This window comes from Melozone crissalis, unplaced genomic scaffold, assembly GCF_028551555.1.
Source record: "Melozone crissalis strain CALT ecotype California unplaced genomic scaffold, PUWL_Pcris_2 ptg000017l_1, whole genome shotgun sequence".
NCBI lineage: Eukaryota > Metazoa > Chordata > Aves > Passeriformes > Passerellidae > Melozone > Melozone crissalis.
Window position 1 is genome coordinate 12,542,298 of NW_026535795.1, and position 8,328 is coordinate 12,550,625.

Here is an 8,328-nt window from a genome sequence, read left to right on the forward strand (position 1 = left end):
TGTGGCCCCGGCGAGCGGCAGACGAGTCTCCCTCCGAGTCTCCCTCCCCATCTGGCCGGCGAGGCCTCGTCTGTTGGAGACCCCCTGCCCCGGCTGCTAACGGCATTAACCCCGCCCTGCCCCGCTGCCACCCCCTCAACTGTCACCGAGAGCCCCAGGCTGGGGACAGACTGCATCCCCCAGGGGCTCATCACACCCTCACCCACCCCTGGCACCTCACCGGGCATCCCTGCCTGAGGGTACCCCGGACATCCCTTCCTGCACCTCTGCCCGTCCCTGAGGGTACCCCGGGCATCCCTTCCTGCACGTCTGCCCGTGCCTCAGGGTACCCCGGGCATCCCTGGCTGCACCTCCAGCCTCCTCTCTCTGCAGGGATCGGGCAGGACAAGGCAGGACGAGGAATTTGCCTCCAGGGGCTTCAAAAATTCCCGCACACCTGTGACTGCAGGTGAGGCCAGTCCAGCCCCGGGGCTCAGGACCAGCACAGGGGCTCCATCCCAACCCCAACCACTGACCCACATCCCTCTGCCCCTTGCTGGGTCCAGCATGAGCTGCCATGGGGAGTGAGGGATGCTGCAGCACCCGGGGGTGCCTGGCAAGCAGAGGATTATCAGAGATGGGGTGTGAGGAGCACCAGGGTCATCCTGCAGCATGAAGGAACAGCAGAATAGGTGAAGGAACAGGAGGGTGGCAGGATGGATTTGCCTCCAGGCGCTTTAGAAATTCCTGCACACCTGTGACTGCAGGTGGGGCCAGTCCAGCCCCAGGGCTCAGGACCAGCACAGGGGCTCCATCCCAACCCCAACCACCGAACCCCATCTCTCTGCCCCTGTTGGGTCCAGCATGAGCTGCCATGGGGAGTGAGGGATGTACCCGGAGTGCCCGGCAAGCAGGGGATTATCGGGGATGGCGTGTAAGGGGCACCAGTGTCATCCTGCAGCATGAAGGAACAGCAGAATAGGTGAAGAAACAGGAGAGTGGCAGGATGGATTGGGTGAAGGAGCCGAGGCAGAGGCTGGCATTCCCTGGCTGCCCTCTCAGCCAAGTGCCCGGGCCAGGACAAGGCAGGCAAGGCTCCCCCTCCGCCCTCCCTCCCTCCCTCCCTCCCCAGCCATCCCCCAGGAGTTCTTATCTGCCGCTAATGCTTCACAGCAGCCGCCCTCCCCAAAGCTTGTGGGCTTGGCAAGATGCTCCGAGACTGCATTTGCTCCAAATGGATTGTATCAGGGGCAGAACAAAGCACTGGAGAGTTTTCAAAGCGGACTTGTGATCGCACAGGCGGCCGGTCCCTCTGGTGGCACCTCACAGGGGACACTCCAGGGTGCAGGCTCTGTCCCAAAGCTGCTGCCCCTCAGCTCAGTGTCCCAGCCCTGGCTCTGCCATCCCCAGTGATGCCTGGGCAGGGGCCATTCAACAAGTGCTGGCCAGAAGACAACGGCTCCATTTTCACCAAAAAATGTTCTGCTGTCAAAATCTGGCCTTGCTCCAGCTGCAAATGAAAAAATTAGGTTGGTTTTTTGTTTGTTTTTTTTTTTTTTTCTTTCCTGCTGCAGAATTTCTTGGAAAGCTGGTATGGGGCAGGCACTGGAGCACACACTGACCTTGGCACCATGCCCTTGCCCACTTGTCTCCCCATCCCTGGTGCAGGAAGCTGCAGCCAGAGCAGCTGTCAGAGTGGATTTTTTTTCTCTTAACACCCTCAAGAGCCTGAGGAGAAAAAGGGAAAATATTCCTGTGTTGATGTGAGCATAAATTGCAATCACTGTCAGGAGGGGTGACAGTGTAGAGCATCCCCTGCCCAGCCTGTCCCTTTGGAAGGGGATACAGGTGATGGCAGGACTGACCCATGAACCAAGGGGTGCTCCATGCTCATGGGGAGGTGTCCCAAGGAAGCACTGGCACACAGGGAACCTTGTCAGGAAGGGCTAGAGCACAAGGAACCAAGGAAGGAGACCAGTAAGTCATGTTGGCTTGGCTTTCCCTCAGATCCTCAGAAAAGGTGGTGTCAGCAGTGAGTCAGCTCCTGGAGGTATGTGAAATCATAATTGAGGAATGCTGAGAAAACAGCAAAATCCCACAGAAAAAAAATTGTGGGGGAAAAATATCCCAAAAAACCTTCAAGCAAAAGCAAGTGTGGATCCTGGAGCCTCCGTGCTGGGCATAGTCATGAAAAAGAGAGGGTTCAGCAGCAACTGGACACGTTTCAGGGAGCAAAGGGACAACTGCAGGATTGCATCAGGGATGGGGAAGAAGGAAAAGCCAGCCCTGGGGCAGTGGCTCTCTGCTGTGGGACAGTCACAGGGCACCACATGGCCCCACAGGAGATCCCAGAGGCTCTCCCAGTGCATTCCCAGCCTGTGGGAAGTGTCACAGGCATGAGGGCTCCTCTGGACAAGGGTCATAGAGAATCTGGGGAAACAATGGAGCTGCCCAAGGCCAGGCTCTGTGAGTGTGACTGTCGCATCATGAGGGACACAATCATCTGTGCCACTTTAGCAGGAGGGACAGGGCAGGGGCAGGGCCAGGAGGCTCCAACATCCCCATGGCCACGGCAAGAGGGACTCAGAGCAAGCAAGGAGCTTTCTGCAAAAGGCATGGGGTGGTTAATTGGGAGTCAGAGGGGGAAGAGGGGGAAAATCAAGCAAAATGTCACAAATTCAGAAGCTCAAAGGAAAAGGAGGTCTGTGTGTCCTGTGGGGAGATGCTGAGAAGGGAAGAGAAGCTCAGGGGGAGCAGTCCTGGATGGTGGAATTGGGGAGAGGGGTCCTGCCCATTGCTGCTGGGTATCAAAACCAACTCCAGCCCTCCAGCCCTCCTGGAAAGGCCCCAACACCTGGCCAGGGAGGGGAGCTGGGATCAAAGGCTGGGTTGTACAGTCCTGATGAAAATGCAGGGGAAAGACAGAGCCAAGCTCCAAGCAGCAGAGAAATGGCAGCAGAGTGAACTTTGACTGGGTGTCCATGTAAACAGGGCTGTCAAACCTTCCCCTGCACACTGGAGAGAGCCTGAGGGTAGGGAAAAGCCAGATGGAAACTCCACATAAACCCAGCCCATGTGGGTACCACAGGTACCATCAGGGCCTCAGGCTCCTGCCCCATCACAGCAGCACCACGAGCTGCATCAGGGATCAGGGCACAGCTGGGGTGGCAATTCCTCCATGCAGACACAACCTCCTCCCCTGCCCTCTGGGACAGCACCTCATGCCTGTGTGTCCCCATGGGAGTGCGAGCTGGGCACCAAACCATGGCTGAAGTGACCCAGGTGGGAACAGGGAGCCAAACAAGTGGGAAACAGCAAGAAAAAAATGTTATTTTGTTATCATAGATAAATCAAACAATCCACCCCTTTCAGTGTCCCCTTCAAAATGTGTGCACTGCATCAGACAAAAACAATGGCAGTAAGAATAGCTGTGTCACAGGGGCTGCCAGCCCTCACCACAGGTAGGAGGAGCACCACAACCTGCACTGCCCTGGGTGAAGGCACTGCAGCGGTGATGCTGCACTGTCACAGCTGTCATTGAGGGATGCTGCTCCAGAGGCCTGGCACATTCCCTGTGCTCCCCTCTGCAGGTGGGCGCTGCCCACAGCTCTGGAAAGGAGCAGAGCCCCTGGCACAGCTGGGCTGAGCTTTGCTTTGCTGCTGGGTCCTCGCTGGGCTCCCAAGAGCAAACAGCAATGAGGAAACTTTGGGACAGGGAGTCAGGGGATGTCCTGTCCGGTGGCTGGAGCCCCAGTGTCACCATCTGTGTGGCTGCAGATGTCCCCCCCAAACTGTCCTGGCCCCACAGAGCTCTTTGCCCTTGACAGGGAGGATGAACAAAGAGATTTTGCATAATCCCCCATGATCTGCATAATGCATGGCCCTAAACCTGCTGCTCTCACCTCCACGGCACAAGGAGCCACTGGACCTTCCTCTCTCTTCTCAGCCTGATTCCTCTTCCCTGGTGATGTACCACTGCCAGGAGTGAAATCCTGAAAGCTCTGCCAGGTGTGGGTACCGACAGCCCAGCCTGTTTGGGGTGCTGCTGGAGGCACCCACATCCCAACAGGAAGCTTTTGCTCCAGCTGGGCAGAGAAAAAACATGGAAGTGTGCAGAGATATTTTCACAGGAACACTTTGAGGGTGCTCATGGCTCATCCTGAAAGGTGACCTCCACTCGCCCATCACCTCTATCCCACTCCCAGGGAAGGAAAACCCTGCTGGAGCTCAGGTGCTGAGCTTTGGCTGGAGCTGAGCATTTCAGAGCCACAAAATCCTGCTGCCTTGAGCAAGGAAAGAAATCCTCTCTGGGTGATGGCTGATTTTGCCTAAAAATACAAAAGCAAAGCAAAAATTAAGGCCCAGCAGTCCCTGCAGCCAGTGGCTGTGGTGCAGTGCCTGGATGTGTTTGCAGGGCTGGGAATGGCACATCCAGCACAGCCCTTTCCCTCAGCACCATGCACAGTGACACTGTGACAGATACACCATACAGTGGTGCCACACAGAGGTGGCCAGACACAAAATCACCAGAAATCACCCAGAAATCACCTCCAAGGAAAAGCCCATCCAGTTGGGAATCACCTTAGGATTCTCCCAAGCTCCTGCTCACCACAGAATGGGCACGAGCAGAGCCGGCAGCATCTCAGCATCTCCAATGACACCACCCGTAGGCTCCAAAATGTTGGGGAAAAAATAAATATAGCTCAAAGGAGACTCAGAGATCGAAGGGAAATGGCCATTAGCAACCCTCCATCTGCAGTAAGAGCCAGCCATGTCCGGCACTCCGCATCTAATGGGTTTTTAATATTCTCGTGGCACGCACTGGGGTAGAGATGGGAAGAGACACTTGGAGGTCTTGCATGAGCACCAGTACTCGGGGGGCTGCTCACAGAGTTCAGGCTCATCCTTTCCCTGCCAGCTGCCTCAGAGATGTAGATGTTTCAATTATTCTGTCAAGCTGCATATTCCAAATTGAGGCCAGAGAAGTGTCTCTGTCTTATATAGAAAGAAAGGAAAAAATATATCCCTAAAAGGAAAAGAAATGAACTCAGAAATTAATAAGGCTGATTGACAATGCTGCTTTGGAAACTCTGGTACCATATGGCATCCTTGAATGGCTGCAGTGCTGTTAGGATGGAGCTGACCAGCTGGAGAGTTACTGTGGGTTGTTTGTAATTGTAATAATGGATATCAGATGGCTGGTGTGGAGCAGTTTATAAATGAGAACAGACAATGAGCCGCACTGTTTGTCAGGAAATCATTGCTGATATGGGCTTTGTGCTCCCCACCACTCCCGGGTGGAGCTGGCTGCACCCTGGGCTGCCCCGGGTCTGGCTCTGGCCAGGAAAGGCACAGTGCTGGGGCAGGCACTGATCACTGACCCGCCAGGGTGCTCCAGCCAGGACTCCCAAAAACACCCCCTCACCCTGCTGGTGCTATGGGCAGAGCCCCAGGTGCCCCTGGGACATGGCAGCAAGGCTGATGTCCTTCTGCTAAACATGTGGGGTCTCCCTGCAAAGCAAAAGCAAAAGCAAAAGGGACCCAACAGGATCCACCAGTCAGGACCACAGGGCTGCTGGGGGCTCGGATACTGACACTTCCAGATTGGGTTTTGTGCTGAACAGCCGGAAAAATCATGACATTTCAGAATTTGCCAGTTAATGGATTTTTTTTTTTTTTTTTAAAGTCAGTAACAGTGAAATTCATTATTTCAATTTCTGCTGATTTCCAACTCCAGGGCTGAGCACATAAAGCAAAGCCTGAGTTTGGAACGAAAATGTCACACACTTGTTTCCCTCCTCTTTTCCAAAATGAACTTCCATCCAAATTAACACAGGACATTGCCCAGCTGGAATGTCCCCTTGCTCCAGCTGAAGCCACATGGCCTGGCAGCCTGGGGCAGCGAGGCCCAGCCCAGAGAACCCAGGGCAGGAGAAGGCTGGAAGAGAAGGCTGGGAGAGAAGGCTGCCTTCAAGGCTCAGCTATTACAACTATTGTTAATTCCTGAGTGGTCCTGGATTATTTTTTACCCCAAAAGCTGTTTAAAAAGGATTTTTTTTTTACCCCAAAAGCTATTTAAAAAGAAGTGATAACCAAACTGTATTTTGCATATTCCCTCATCACTGAAGCCCTTTGGCAGTGCCAGGTGATGTTGCCTGGCAGGACAGGCACACCCACGTGTCCATCCACACTCAAACCCAAGCACAGCTGGGTGGTCCAGCAGGTCTTATTTTGGCATCATCATCCCCTGGGCAGGGATGGAAGGGTCCTGGCACTGCTGGGCCCCCTCCTGCTCGCCTTCAGGCTGATGGCATCTCTGTGAGGGGGCCAGGGCACGGCAGCAGGCAGAGCTTTCTAGGAAAGCCATCTCCGTGGGAAGGAGGCCAGGCCTGGAGCTGCAGCCAGGGCACGTGCCAAGCGATGGGCAGAGCATCCCCGAGCTGCCATGCCCCTCTGCAGGGCATCTCTGCAGCCTGGAAACGCTCCCACTGCTCCTTCTGGCTGCACAGAGGGACTGCAGCTGCTCAGGGAACCCCCCAGCCTGGACTGCAGCTGCTCTGTGCCCTCCTGGGTTCAGGGGCACAGGGGAGGGTGGGCAGAGGCGCAGGGGGTGCAAGGGAACGGCTTGGGGGGATCATATCCAACTCATCACCCTCAGCTGAACCCCTCCCTCAGCTCCATCCTTTTCAGCCCTCACTACCTGTAACAGAACTGCTGCTCTCTGGTTTGGCTTGGAGAAGAAATTAAATCTCCCATATCCATATATATCTGTATATCTATATCTATATCCATATCTACACCTATACCTATACCTATATCTATACCTATATCTATATCTATATCTATATCTATAATATCTATATATCTATATATATCTATATCTATATTCTACATAAACTATGTATTCATATTTAAATGTTTTATATTCTTATATAAGGTTTCTTTCATACTATTCATCTGTAGTATAAAATTATTCCTTGGAAACCACAGGGTGCAGAAATCCTCGCACAAAAGCCTTGCTGAAGCTGGACATGGGCAGGACAAAGTGACTGAGGTCCATGGTCAAAATCAGCAGGCAGGAAACCTTCTTCTAATCCATCACCCCTAACCAAGCTCTGTGGTTAATTCCCTGAAGAAATATGGAGTCCTGCTCCCTGCCAGTTCTGAAAACATCCCTGTTTACATGGGCTATGGCTCCTCCTCAAAACTCCAGTATTTCTTTTTTCCAGTTCAGAGAGGATTATTTGAATCTGCCTATTTGCAGCCTTGGTTTTTAGGGTTTCATGTAAAATGCAACTTAGCCATTCATTTTAATAGCAGAGATTACAAATCTGTTTTATATATATATCAGTCACTACTTAGGGAAAATTGACACCCCATTACCATGCACCAAACATCATAATTGAGTTTTAATTTATTTGTAAAGGGGCACTGAGGTGTGGTGCAGAGACAAGAGTGGTTTGGACATCCCCTTTGGAGCTGGACCTGGGAAGCAGGAGGGCTGATGGCATTCCCCAGACCCACCCATGGTGTCCTGTCCCCATGTCCCAACAGACCTGCCAGCGACCCGATCACATCCTCCTGGATTTAGCCTGAAGCTGTCACTCAGTAGAAAAACTCCCTCTCTTTTTCCAGATTAACTTTGGCTGATCTCATCAGCAAAGGGAGCTGATTGTAGGAAGGTGTCCTAGGGTGACGTTGTGATGCTTGTATCCCCATTTGTGTGTTCTGTTCATGCTGGATATTATGTTCTGTGCCTTCAAGACTGGCTCTGAAGAGCAAAGTTTTGTTTTGTTATCAGCCGCTCCCCCATGGCTGGTGGGACAGAGACGGGGCAGTACATGGTGCTGCTTTGGCTTTTTGCTTTTTGCTCTTGCTTCTGCTTTGCTACTGCTTTGCTCTTGCTTTTGCTTCTGCTCATTACTTAGTTTAGCTCAGCAGTCTGAATTTTTCCCTGGACTGTTTTTCCTTTCCCTTTTTTGGAACCACTCCAACCTGCTCCAGACTGGGACCTGGGAACACCCAGAGTTTGCACCTTGTGGCTGCAGCAGCTGCCCCAGCACCGGAGGGACTGAGAACAGAACGAGCACCCCCAGAGAGACTTTCTGAATTTGTCATCTTTTTCAGAGCAGTGACAGAGTGGTGCCATCCAGTATTGTTCATTTTGTGTGCTGGGGGTGCCGTGCCTGTTAAATAAACAGGTTCTTTCCACTTCTCTCTGAGGAATCCTTCCCAAACCGGTTGTGGGGAGGATCTGTGTGGGTTTGCTTTCTGGAGGGGCCCTTTTGGAGGTTTTCTCCCAAATTTGCCCTAAACCAGGACAGCAGTCGGAGAGCAGCCCAGGGTCCG